This window comes from Pinus tabuliformis, chromosome 3_2 (assembly GCF_031772625.1).
Source record: "Pinus tabuliformis cultivar Carrire ecotype Pingquan chromosome 3_2, CPIR1, whole genome shotgun sequence".
Lineage (NCBI taxonomy): Eukaryota > Viridiplantae > Streptophyta > Pinopsida > Pinales > Pinaceae > Pinus > Pinus tabuliformis.
The window spans coordinates 1,110,938,858-1,110,951,656 of record NC_142302.1 but is presented as its reverse complement, the minus strand read 5'-3'; the positions used below and the strand labels follow the sequence as shown (position 1 = coordinate 1,110,951,656).

General features: G+C 43.2%; 1 protein-coding gene across 1 annotated transcript in view; it reads right to left on the bottom strand.

Annotated features, from left to right (window-relative positions):
- The window catches only part of LOC149184542 (arogenate dehydratase 2-like), a 193,294-nt gene that overhangs the window by 47,967 nt on the left and 132,528 nt on the right, over nucleotides 1-12,799 (bottom strand). The gene's annotated exons all lie outside the window — the stretch shown is intronic.

Sequence of the window (12,799 nt, the reverse complement as noted above, 5' to 3'; positions counted from 1 at the left end):
TGTATGACGTTGTAGGTGCTCCAACACCTCTCTGCAGAAGAAGTATTCACAACCTGTGATAGAACTTTTTTTGCCAATTTTGGCAAAATTCCATGGCCGCCATATGTTTCCCACCATATGAGAGCATCAAATCTGTCTTTGTCTCCCATTGCATGGAAGGTACCAAACAAACCAGCGCCACTGAAGTATTTGCCTATTTCAAGGCGCACAGCTACACATTCCTCCCTGTCAGGTATCAACTTTTCCAATGCTTGCAAATATCCACTAGTTACCTCTGCATCTAAATGGGGTTTGGTCCTAATCCCACCCCTTGGTGCAGATTGGCCCAACCAAGATGTAGAGTAGTATTTTGGCGTAAGGATATACGCCAAGCAATGTAGTGGAAGATTAAGTTTATTCCACCATACACCCACAAAATCATGAATCATTTTGTACAAGTCGGGATCTCTGTTATGAACAATATCTTTTATTTGCCCCAACATGGTATCCATCTGCTCATACACCTCGCCAATCACTGGTTTGTCTGTATCTGCAAACCGAATCATGTGATAAATGGGCTTGGTGAAATCCAACACTTGCCTCACACTTGTCCAAAACTGACCATCAAGAACGGCCTCCTCCACCAGTTCAAAACCTTGCCTGTCAGCTGCATTTGTAGCCCTTTCCTTTAATACCTGCCAATGTGGACTTGATACCATGCTATCCAATGACTCTCTTACCTTCAAAAGGCGCCTGAAGGTCAGGTAATAGCTACCAAATCTGGTCTTCGCAATCTTCAACAACTCCAATCTCGAGTGATTGCGGAAAAGGCCATGTGTATTGCTATGATTTGTAATAAATTTTATCATTTGTTTGCCTTTCTTGTACAAATCACCAATCCATTGGTATTGTGCAATTTTGTTCTTGACAACATCATGCATCAGAAGGTTCAATGTGTGAACCAAACATCCAAACCAAAATATGTTGGGGTATTTATCCTTAATAATTGCTCCCGATGCCTTACAACTAGGAGCATTATCAGTGATGACTTGGATGACATTGTATGGCCCAATACGGTCAATTGTTTCAAGTAATGCTTCTGCAATGTTGATGCCGGTCCTGAACTTGTCTGAGTAATCATGTGCAGTTAGAAAGATGGCACCACTAACAGACACAGCAAGAACACTTATCAATGGCTTGCCTTTTACATTTGTCCATCCATCAGATACAATGGACACCCCATGGTCAGTGCAAGAACTTGTCATTCTATTCAAAGAATGTGATATTTTTGCTTTTTCATGATCAAGTCCAACAGTTCTTGCCTTGTCATACCCAGGGCTCTTGTATCCTTTAGGGACATCATTTATGGCAGAAACCATTTCGTGCCAATAGGGTGAGCGAAGAACATTGAATGGTATCCCACATGCATAGAGAAACCTGTAAACCTTTGAATCCACATCATTCCTACACCCCTCATCAAGGAAATCTGATATGGTTCTACGCCTCAAACCTGATGACCCTGTGCCTCCATATCCACTGCCTTGGGAGGATGCTGAAGGAGTTCTTTATGCTTGTGATTGTGAGCTTGGTTCAAAGAAACCCCTTGATTTTTTTGATTTGTATTGGGCTTCCTCCTCTTCCCTTATGTATTTGGCTCTATCCGCTGCTGACACCGCTAGACAAGTTTTGATTCCTATTTGTTTGTCTCCATCCCATGGCCTTTTCCCGCAGAGGTGTTTTCTGGCACGGGTGTATGAACCTGTGTAATCATTGTTGCAATGGGGGCAATGAAATTTAGTGGTTCCACCCCCTTTCCCTGCTTCAGGCCTGTTAACATATTTCCACAATGGGGTTTGGTCTTGTTTAGTTTTTTGAGAGTCATGTTCACCCTCCTCCAGCTCCTCCTCACCGAGGTTTTCATCAAATCCACTTTCTCCAGCTTCTTCACCCCCCTCTTCGTTTTGGCCCCTCTGTTTCCTACTCTCCAGCACCATAATAACCATAAAAGGGACCAAGAAGAGGAAAATCCCAAGAAATATAGTCAGGTCCATGATGTTTGATATTTGTAGGCTTTTGAATCTGCAAATTAATTTAATTTATTTAGATTAATTAATTTAATAATTTTAATCTATTAATTTAATTTAGATTCATAATTTTTTTACTAAATATAGTTAATAAACTAAATTAAACTACCTAAATTACTACCTAACTAAATTAAACTAACTAAACTAACTAAATTACTAAGTTACTTACCTCTCTGCAGGCTTGCTCCTCGCTCCTCGACACTTGCTCCTCGCTTCTCCTCGCTCCTTTTCTCTTGCTCTCCTTGCTCTTGCTCTCATTCAAGTGATAATGAAATGTTTGTTTGCCCCATTGGGCTTTTAAAACAATTTTTTTTTTTTAAATTGGAAATTTTTTTCGCGTCCGCGGCTTTTTTCTGCCCGGATCGCTCCCGGCGTCGGTCGATTCGCTCCCAGAGCGAATATTTAACGCTCGGGTGCGATCGCTCCCCAATCGCTCCCGAGCGTTAAATATTCGCTCCGGGAGCGAGCGATGCTCCCGATGTCACTCCCTAAATTCGCAGGGAGCGCAAATTTTTTTATCGAGAGCGCGCTCCCGAGCCGCTCTCGCCCGGAGAGCAGATTGGGAGCAGGAGCGGGGGGGGGGCCGGAGCACTCCCCCGCAACACTAGTCCCTCTAAAGGAGATTGTTAAACTTCCTGAGCAAGGACAAAAAATCAAGAAGTCCTTGGGTTTTGAAGAGGAAGAATTACCTAAAGACTTGCAAAACATTCACATTCCCGATCGTAACCCTGGACACATACATTTCATGCTCACTTTGGTTGTCAATGACCTTTACCTCCATAATTGTATTCTCGACTCAGGGGCTTCCGCAAACATTATGCCTTTAATTGTTATGAAGCAATTGGGTCTCAGCATCACTCGACCTTACAAGGTGTGTGGAATTAACTCCAAACATGTGGAAGTGGACAGTCTCTTCAAGGATCTTAAGGTTTCCCTGGCTAGGAACCCCAACATATCTCTCCTCATGGACATAGTTGTCATTGATATTCCTGATGTATGGGGGCTGTTGCTATCTAGAAAAAGGGGAGCCACTGTTGGGGGTCATGTTTAAATGGATCTATCATATGCTACCATCCCTCAATCCGATGGGACGCCTTTCATCCTTCATAGAGAACCTACCTACCTATCGCATGTGATTGAACTCAGTCCCTACTATGAAGCACCTAACACTGAGAAGCCCTCCCCCATTTTCCCTTCACAAGAGGTCTGTGTCCTTAAAAGTGTGAAAATTTGAGAACACCCAAATTTCTACTGCGGCAACTAATTGAGTTTCTTCTATTTGTTAAATAACTGAACAAATTATTTACTATGTTCTACAGTAAATATCGAAACCAATACACTGCAACCTTCACAAGAGGTCTGTGTCCTTAAAAGTGTGAAAATTTGGGAACAGCCAAATTTCTACTGCGGCAACTAATTGAGTTTCTTCTATTTGTTAAATAATTGAACAAATTATTTACTATGTTCTACAATAAATATCAAAACCAATACACTCCAACCTTCACTAATTAAATTATATGCAGAAACAAGAAACTGAGCAAGAAAGAAATACACAACACATGACACCGTTATTTTTGGAAAAATGTCCCTGGAAAAACCCAATGTGGGAAAACCGATGCAACAGCTAAGCGTTTGTATTATTAAGCAGTAGTTTTTCTGAATACAATATTTGGATGTCTTACTGGCTATCCAATACAGAGAATTTGACTGGTAGAAGATTAGTGAGAAATACCTCACACTATCACTAGCGATCCAACACTGATCCAAGCCCTAGATGGTTGGCCCCACACTGGCTCTGTGCAGCTACTACGTCAGGCTACGCAATTTTGGGTCAACCTCTCTGGGGATCTGCGTCACCTCTTCCCAGATCTCCTACTATCTAGAGCTTTGTTCCTCTGTCTCTCTGGTCTCACACCTCAGCTTATGGCACTAGAACTCGACTTCCTAGCTGAATTTTGAACTCTCTCTCAAGCTCTGCACTGCCTCTACGTGAGCTTATGTTGCCCAGTGTGGCCTTTGCACTGCCTCTTCTAGATCTCTCTTTGCCTCCTTTGTGATGTATTCATGGATCAGGAAACTCTCCAACCAGAACTATCCCTGCCCCTCAATACAAGAAATCACTTCGATCTTCTTCTCTAGCAACTATTGCGCTGCCCTCTTTGAGAAATTCGATCTCTTGATCTCTCTCTGATGTGATTTCCAAATGCACATCGAAGTCCTTCTTATAATCCTCCAGTGGAGTAATCAACAACCTAGATTAGATTCTAATCAATGGCTCAGATCATTTGGACTCAATCTTTGTCCTCTTCTAGAAGTTTCACCCTCAGTTTGATTAATACCCTTTAATTATTTTAATTTCCTAAGTTTAGAATTAGGCATCCATTAAAAGTAATTAATTCTTTTAATAAAATTGTCTCCGGGTGGAATTTCCCAAAACGATTTCTCGATATTGTGGAATACAAGTGCCCTAGCCTCCATGCAAATTTTGAGGCTTAGAGCACATCCGATGCTACCAGAAATCAACAAAAAGACCAAATCACAAGCCAGGCAAGAAGTGTAAACCAAAGAAAGAATACAAAGTAGGGGACCTGTTCTTGGTGGAAAGAGAGTTAGTTCCCATCAAGATTCATGGGAAAGTTGGGGTTGACTACTACTACATTGCCAAACTCGACGACAAGCATTGGCCTCAACCATTCAAAATAAGTAGCATCACTCCTTTCCTTAATACTTGACACTGTACTATATGCATGTTAGGATAGGATGCATTGCATAATGATTTTTGCATTAGAACTAGACGCATATGATGTTTCTCATGATAGATTAGATTGCATATAATATATATAGAAACACATAAAAAAATAGTAAAATGTAAAAATTTCTGTTTTCCCACCCCGGTTTTCAGTTTCTCCTTATTTCTCCCATGTAGTTAAATGCCCATTCCCATAACCATACATTTAACAGACTGAAAAAAATAAATATTGCTGAAAACACAAATTCTGGAAATTTTTCAGAATGCTGGAAATTGCAGAATTAAAAATCAGCAATCAAAAACAGCCATTAAAACACATTAAAACACTGATATTTTTTGTCAAATTGACCCTGGGAAAACCCCTACAACTCTTGGGGAAAACCAGTTTGAGAGCTCTTCTTTATTTCTGAAAATTGCCTTTTTACAGTGAGAATTATTCAGCAAAAAATCAGCAAGCAAATTTACAACTTAACTCCTTTCCCGTGCCTCACAGCAATCTGGAAATTACAGCAAACAGGACAGCAATAAATGTTGTACGGCCTCCGTTTTGTGTGCAGAAAAATCAGCAAACTGCTCCTCGATTTTTGTGCAAAAATCTGCCTTTCACTATGTGCTGAATCAAGTGTACAAATCTGCTCAACTGCTGCCTTGGAATGTGTGCCAAGCTGCTGTCTCCTTCTCCTCCCTGCTCAGAAATCTCTCTTGCTCTCTTGCTCTCCTTCTCCCAATCTGCTCATGAAAGAATGAATGACCTTTTCCTCCTTTTCCTCCTTTAATATAACTCCAAGTGACTTTTGGGTGATCCAAGTGACTTTTGGGTGATCTCTAAATCCAATGGCTGAAATAGATTTAGATCAATGGCTGAGATTAAATGTTCATTTAAATCTCACTTTCTATTTTTTAATTCACCCCACTTTAATAAAGACCCACTTAGTCATTTATTTCCAAAGTCACTTTTCCTTTCTAATTTTTCATTTACTTTATAAAAGTTACTTTAAAATTAGACTTAGTAACTTTATCACTTAAAGTCACTTTTAAATTAGATTTAACTTTATAAAATTATAAAGTCACTTTAGGAGAAAAAATAAATTCTTTTGGACACTTTTCCCTAGGCCAAAGATCAAAGCCTAAGGGAACCACCTGTCCTCCGGTACCAAATTTCAACACTCCCTCTTACCGAGGAAGGTGTTCCTCACCACACCCATCTTGTCTCTGAAGTAGACATGCTTGCCCCGTGGTAAGGCTTTGGTAAGAATATCTGCAACCTGCTCATCAGTGGAAATATACTCAAGTTTCACAACTCCCTTCTGAACATAGTCTCTGATGAAATGATATCTGATCCCAATATGCTTTGACCTGTCATGAAATACTGGATTCTCCGTGAGTTTAATGCAACTCTGATTATCACAGTAAATCACTGAAGGTCTCAACGGCTGACCAAATAAGCCAAACAACATCTTGCGAAGCCAGATGGCCTCACAACTAGCTAGACTGGCTGCCATATACTCTGCTTCCACTGAACTCAGTGCTACTGACTGTTGCTTCCGGCTGAACCATGACACTACTGCTGAACCCAACCCAAAACAACACCCTGAAGTGCTCTTCCTATCAGAAGCACAACCTGCCCAATCAGAATCAGTGTATCCTGCCAATCTCACTCCATCTCCCTGCCTGTAGTCCAGACCATAATCCACTGTCCCCTGCAAGTACCGCAAAATGTGTTTTGCAGCCACCCAGTGAACCTTCCTACGCTCACACATAAACTGACTCATCGTGTTGACTGCAAAACAGATATTTGGTCTAGTGTTGACCAAATACATCAAGGAACCAATCAGCTGCATGTACAATGTGGGATCCACCAACTCGGAATCTGAAGCATGAAGCTTCTTCCAGTTGTTGATCATCGGTGTCGACATGGGTCTACAATCCTCCATGTGAAATCTGCTAAGGATGTCCACAATATACTTCCCCTGCCCCAGGAAGAAATGCCCCTCCTCCTGCCACACCTCCAAACCCAAAAAGTAATGCATCAAACCGATGTCATTCATCTCAAACTCTGCCGCAAGATCTCTCTTGCAGTGCTCTATGAGTCTCTTTGCACCTGTAATGATCAAGTCATCCACATACAGCACCAGAATGAGAGGCTCCTCACCAATCACAATAAAGTAAAGGTACAGATCTACCTCACTCTTTGTGAAACCCATCCCCTGCAAGTATGCATCTATCCTGGAGTACCAAGCTCTGGGAGCTTGCTTCAGGCCATCAAGGGCCTTCTTCAATCTGCACACATGGGACTCCTTCCCATGCACCTCAAAGCCCTGTGGCTGCTCAATGTACACCTCCTCCTATATGAAGCCATTGAGAAATGCGGTCTTCACATCCATCTGGTGGATCTTCCAACCCATCTCTGCTGCTATCGATATAATGGAGAGGATCGAAGTATATCGAGCCACGGGAGCGAAGGTCTCCTCATAATCAACTCCCTCTACCTGGGAGAACCCTCTAGCCACAAACCTCGCTTTGAATTTCTCAATGCTGCCATCTGCAGCATGCTTTACCTTGTAAAGCCATCTGGAAGTAACCACGGATTTGCCCTCAGGCCTCGGCACCACCTCCCAAACATCATTCTTTATGATAGAAGAATACTCCTCCTGCATGGCCTCTCTCCAGACATGCTGGCTAGCTGCCTCCTCATAGCTAGAAGGCTCAGAGTCAAGGATGTTGGTAACCATCGCCATATAACTACAAAACCTCTCAGGTGGTCTACTCTCTCTGACCGGCCTCTTCGGCTCAGCAACAGATGAGGCATCTCTCAAGGTGTCCTGAATCCACTTGGGCTTCCTCTTCCCTGAGCATGCTTCTCCCATAGGAGAATGAAACTCCTCCTCATCATCATCAGTAGCCTGAACTCCTGACTGTCTGTCTGTTGTCCTCCTGCCTGCACCTGAACCTATAGAAGCTGAGGTACCGTGTGAACTGTCCATCAGTGGACTCCCTAGTGAACTGCTCTGTGAACTGCTCTGCATGCTGCCCGGAGCACCACCCCTCTGGCTTGATGAGCCACTGCTCACTGACGGACCTAACATCCTCATGGATGTACCTCCGGATCCTCCTGATCCCTGCCCACTGGATCCCTGCCACTGACTCAACTGCTGCTGAGGGTCTGGCTGATGCAGATACTCTAACTCCCGTGACCTCCTAAAGGCCCTGTCCTCCTCGAACTTCACATCCCGTCTGACAACAACTCTCCTCTGTGCAGGAATGTAAATCCGAAAGGCCTTTGAGGTCTCACTGTAGCCCACAAAGATACCCTTCTCTGCGGTGGGCTCTAGTTTGGTCCTCTTCTCCTTGGGTATATAGGAGTATGTAATGCATCCAAAGATATGAATATGACCAAGATCAGGCTTCTTCCCAGAGAAAGCCTCCTACGGAGTCATGTGCCCCAAGGCACGATGCGGACTCCTGTTCTCCAAGTAAACAGCTGTGTTGCAGGCCTCCGCCCACAAGAACAATGGCAACCCCTGATCATGTAACATGGCTTTGGCAGCCCCTATGATGGATCTGTTCTTCCTCTCCGCAACCCCGTTCTGCTGGGGGTTGTAAGGAACAGTGAACTCCCTCCTAATGCCTGCCTCCGCACAATAGTCAACAAACTCTCCAAGGGTGTACTCTCCTCCATTGTCCGACCTCAGGGACTTGATCTTTCGACCTGTCTGTGTCTCCACAAGAACTCTAAACTCCTGAAACCGCTTGAAGACCTCACTCTTGGTCTTCAAGAAATAAATCCAGGTCCTCCTGGAGTGATCATCAATGAATAAAACATAGTACTCATATCCACTCAAGGAAACATGAGACATCCGACCGCTCACATCGGAATGAATCAAATCAAGTATCCCAGTCGCTCTGCTGTCACTGCTGGGAAAAGGGGATTTGGAAAACTTGCCCATCGCACAACCTCTGCAAGTATCAAAGTGATCAGTACTGAAATCTGGCACACCTGTAGTGATCTCCCGCAATGTCCTCAAGGCTCCATGATACATATGTCCCATCCTGCGGTGCCAAATCTCACACAGCTCAGAACTGCTAGCTCTGCTGTCGGTACTACTGCTCAATGCCAAAAGGGGTTGGAATGCAAACTTGTACACCTTTGCATGGCGTACACCTATCACTCTAGCTGAATCAGCTGGAGTGCCCCTGGGATACATCAACCCTGTCCTCCCCTGAACAGTACGTCATATCCTCTGTCCTCCAAAGCTGAGACGGATATGAGGTTCTTCCTCATCCCTGGCACATAAAGAACCTCTGACACCTTCAAGGGAGGTTTGGACTCCCTCTGAAATGTCACTGTCCACACCCCGACTGCTCTAACAACTCTGTCATCACCGAGTACTACCTCAATATCAGTGCCACTCTCTGAAAGCTCTAAGAAGTACTCACGGACTCCTGTCATGTGACGTGAAGCCCCACTGTCCACATACCAAATACCTGTAGATGCTCCGCTAATCGAGGGAAAAGCATGCTCCCTCTGAACCTGTGTGGCAGGTGATCCTGCACTAGAGGACTCACATGTAGTGAACGCAAACTCCCGGTCAAAACGACCTGTAAAGTCCTCAATCTCTGCTGAAGCTGCCACATCCTGGTTCTTCCCCTTCTTCTTCTTCTTCTCCGGACACACAACTGCATAGTGTCCCATCTTTTGACAATTCCAATACTTCACCTTGGAATAGTCCTTCTGTGTGTTCCCATGTTTACCTTTACCTTTGCCTTTGCCCCCACCACTGCTTGTGGAACCCTGCTTCTTCCCTTTGCCTTTCTTGCCTCCTGCCACCAGTGCTACGTCCTCATCCTGCTCAACTGGCTTGGCTGCCCCAAGCTGTCCTTTCCTGATCTCTGTCTGAATACAATCATCCCAAAACCTCTCCCATGTGGGAAGGGTCTCACGTGCACAAACCCCATCACCAAAGTTCAACCATGAACGGGGGAGACCATTCACTGCAATACGCACCAACTCAGTGGATGGAATGGCCTCTCCAATCATTGCCAACTCATCTCTCACATTGGTAATCTTTGTGAGATATCCAGCTGCACTATCATTCCCCATCTTAATGTTCTTCAGCTTCTCCTTCAGGACCATCTTCCGGTTCTCATTGGTACTCTGGTAGAGATTGGACAATGTTGTCCACATCTCATGGGCATTGCTCTTTCCTCTCACATGAGGAATGCAATAGTCTTTGATTCCGTCTAGAATCAGCCTCTTACCCTTATTGTTCTTCTTTTTATACTCAGCCAACTGAGTAACATCAGTGGGCACAACAACAGGGTTCTATGCGGTATGCACCATGATATCTCAGACTTCTGCCTCCTCAAAGGCACTCTGCATTCTCTCCTTCCAAACGCTGTAATTTATATGCCCATCCAGCCTATCCTCCACCCTCAATCCCAATGACATCCTGTTGTCCTAAAACTGAAAAATAGCACTGCTGTAGTAAAGATAAAACTGTTGTTTATGAAAAAATCAACTTGCTGGAATTTTCTGAGTGAAAAATCAGCAACTGTAATTTTTCTTTTTGCTGTCCCAAACTGCCCTTCAGCACTCAAGCTCTGATACCATGTAAAAATTTCTGTTTTCCCACCCCGGTTTTCAGTTTCTCCTTATTTCTCCCATGTAGTTAAATGCCCATTCCCATAACCATACATTTAACAGACTGAAAAAAATAAATATTGCTGAAAACACAAATTCTGGAAATTTTTCAGAATGTTGGAAATTGCAGAATTAAAAATCAGCAATCAAAAACAGCCATTAAAACACATTAAAACACTGATATTTTTGGTCAACTTGACCCTGGAAAAACCCCCTACAACTCTTGGGGAAAACCAGTTTGAGAGCTCTTCTTTATTTCTGAAAATTGCCTTTTTACAGTGAGAATTATTCAGCAAAAAATCAGCAAGCAAATTTACAACTTATCTCCTTTCCCGTGCCTCACAGCGATCTGAAAATTACAGCAAACAGGACAGCAATAAATGTTGTACGGCCTCCGTTTTGTGTGCAGAAAAATCAGCAAACTGCTCCTCGATTTTTGTGCAAAAATCTGTCTTTCACTATGTGCTGAATCAGCGATACAAATCTGCTCAACTGCTGCCTTGGAATGTGTGCCAAGCTGCTGTCTCCTTCTCCTCCCTGCTCAGAAATCTCTCTTGCTCTCTTGCTCTCCTTCTCCCAATCTGCTCATGAAAGAATGAATGACCTTTTCCTCCTTTTCCTCCTTTAATATAACTCCAAGTGACTTTTGGGTGATCCAAGTGACTTTTGGGTGATCTCTAAATCCAATGGCTGAAATAGATTTAGATCAATGGCTGAGATTAAATGCTCATTTAAATCTCACTTTATATTTTTTAATTCACCCCACTTTAATAAAGACCCACTTAGTCATTTATTTCCAAAGTCACTTTTCCTTTCTAATTTTTCATTTACTTTATAAAAGTTACTTTAAAATTAGACTTAGTAACTTTATCACTTAAAGTCACTTTTAAATTAGATTTAACTTTATAAAATTATAAAGTCACTTTAGGAGAAAAATTAAATTCTTTTGGACACTTTTCCCTAGGCCAAAGATCAAAGCCTAAGGGAACCACCTGTCCTCCGGTACCAAATTTCAACGTAAAAATTTTGATTTATGAGCTAACAGTAAGCATAGGTGGTCATTAGACACCATGAAAAACATGTTGCCCCGTGGTTTCGATCTTTGACATGTGTAGGTAATAGGTCTACGGTGACCAAGAGATTGTTGGAGTTCTAGTGACCTCCCGTTCAAGCAGCATCGTTCACTTCTTCGAGAGATCACGTCCCAATTGGAGCCAGATGTTACCCACCACTTAGGGGGTCATATCCCCAAGAGAAATTTTTCTCCATGATGAGCCTCAGCCAGCAACCCCTTGATGCTTCCAACTAGCTTGTTGTGCCATTTCTCTGCAACCTGAGCTAACCATGTAGTCCCTCACCCACCTGTATTGATAGTATGTTTGAAGGTTGGCCTCCCGAATCTAAAGGTATGTCTTGTCATTTGGTAGTTGAGTATTGGGTTTACTTATCATGGATAATTTTGGGTATGGATTGATGGGGTGATTTCGCAGAAATAATGAGCTTAGTTTGTGCTCCTGTCCCCTAGATCTCTTTTGGTTGTTACCCTTGGATCTTAGTCCCATGGGATCTCCTTTATTGACCATTTGGTTCTAGGGTGGTACTACTTGGGAAACCCCGATTTTGGGTGTGTGGTCCCGCTCCTTTATTCGCACATATTACTCCCTTTCCACTCACTATACCCCCATTCATCTTTTCTCCCACCTGGGTCCACATAGGGTTAGCCTCCCTATCCCCTTGCCCCCACCTTGGGTCAGGGCTAGAATAATGCCTTGGAAGTTGAAGCAATTAAAAGAAAAACTGAAAAGCATAAATGGCCATGTTTAACAAGAAAATGTACCACAAAATGCGAAAGATGGCCAAGAAAAAATAATTAGCACGTGGACAAAATCCATTACATGAGCTCTACCCCAATCATTAGCCATCACACTAGTTCCATATGCCCTAGATAAGCCTCCTCTATCATTCAAGAACTCATGATTGTCCCAACCCCAGGGGGGCAATAAACTACCCTACCTAAAAGGGGGTAATCGTTGTTATATCTTACACATCATGCTCTTGTCCTTTGAGCCCCGAGCAGTTAATTAAAGAAAATTCATAAAAGGGAAAAGGTATATGAAGAAGGGTGGAAAAATCAAGTTCGAAGCACATCATGTACCATGATTGCTCCCTCCTATACATGACATACCCAGGTGTACGCTCCCCTTATCTAGCTACCCCTATGCCCCACTATGTGGCCTAGGATTGCCCCTCTCATTCCCTATTCCATCTCACCTATTTGTTGCTCGTCACCCCCATTAGTGGTTGTACCTTGGACATACTATCCTCTTTAAGGGATGAAACCACCTA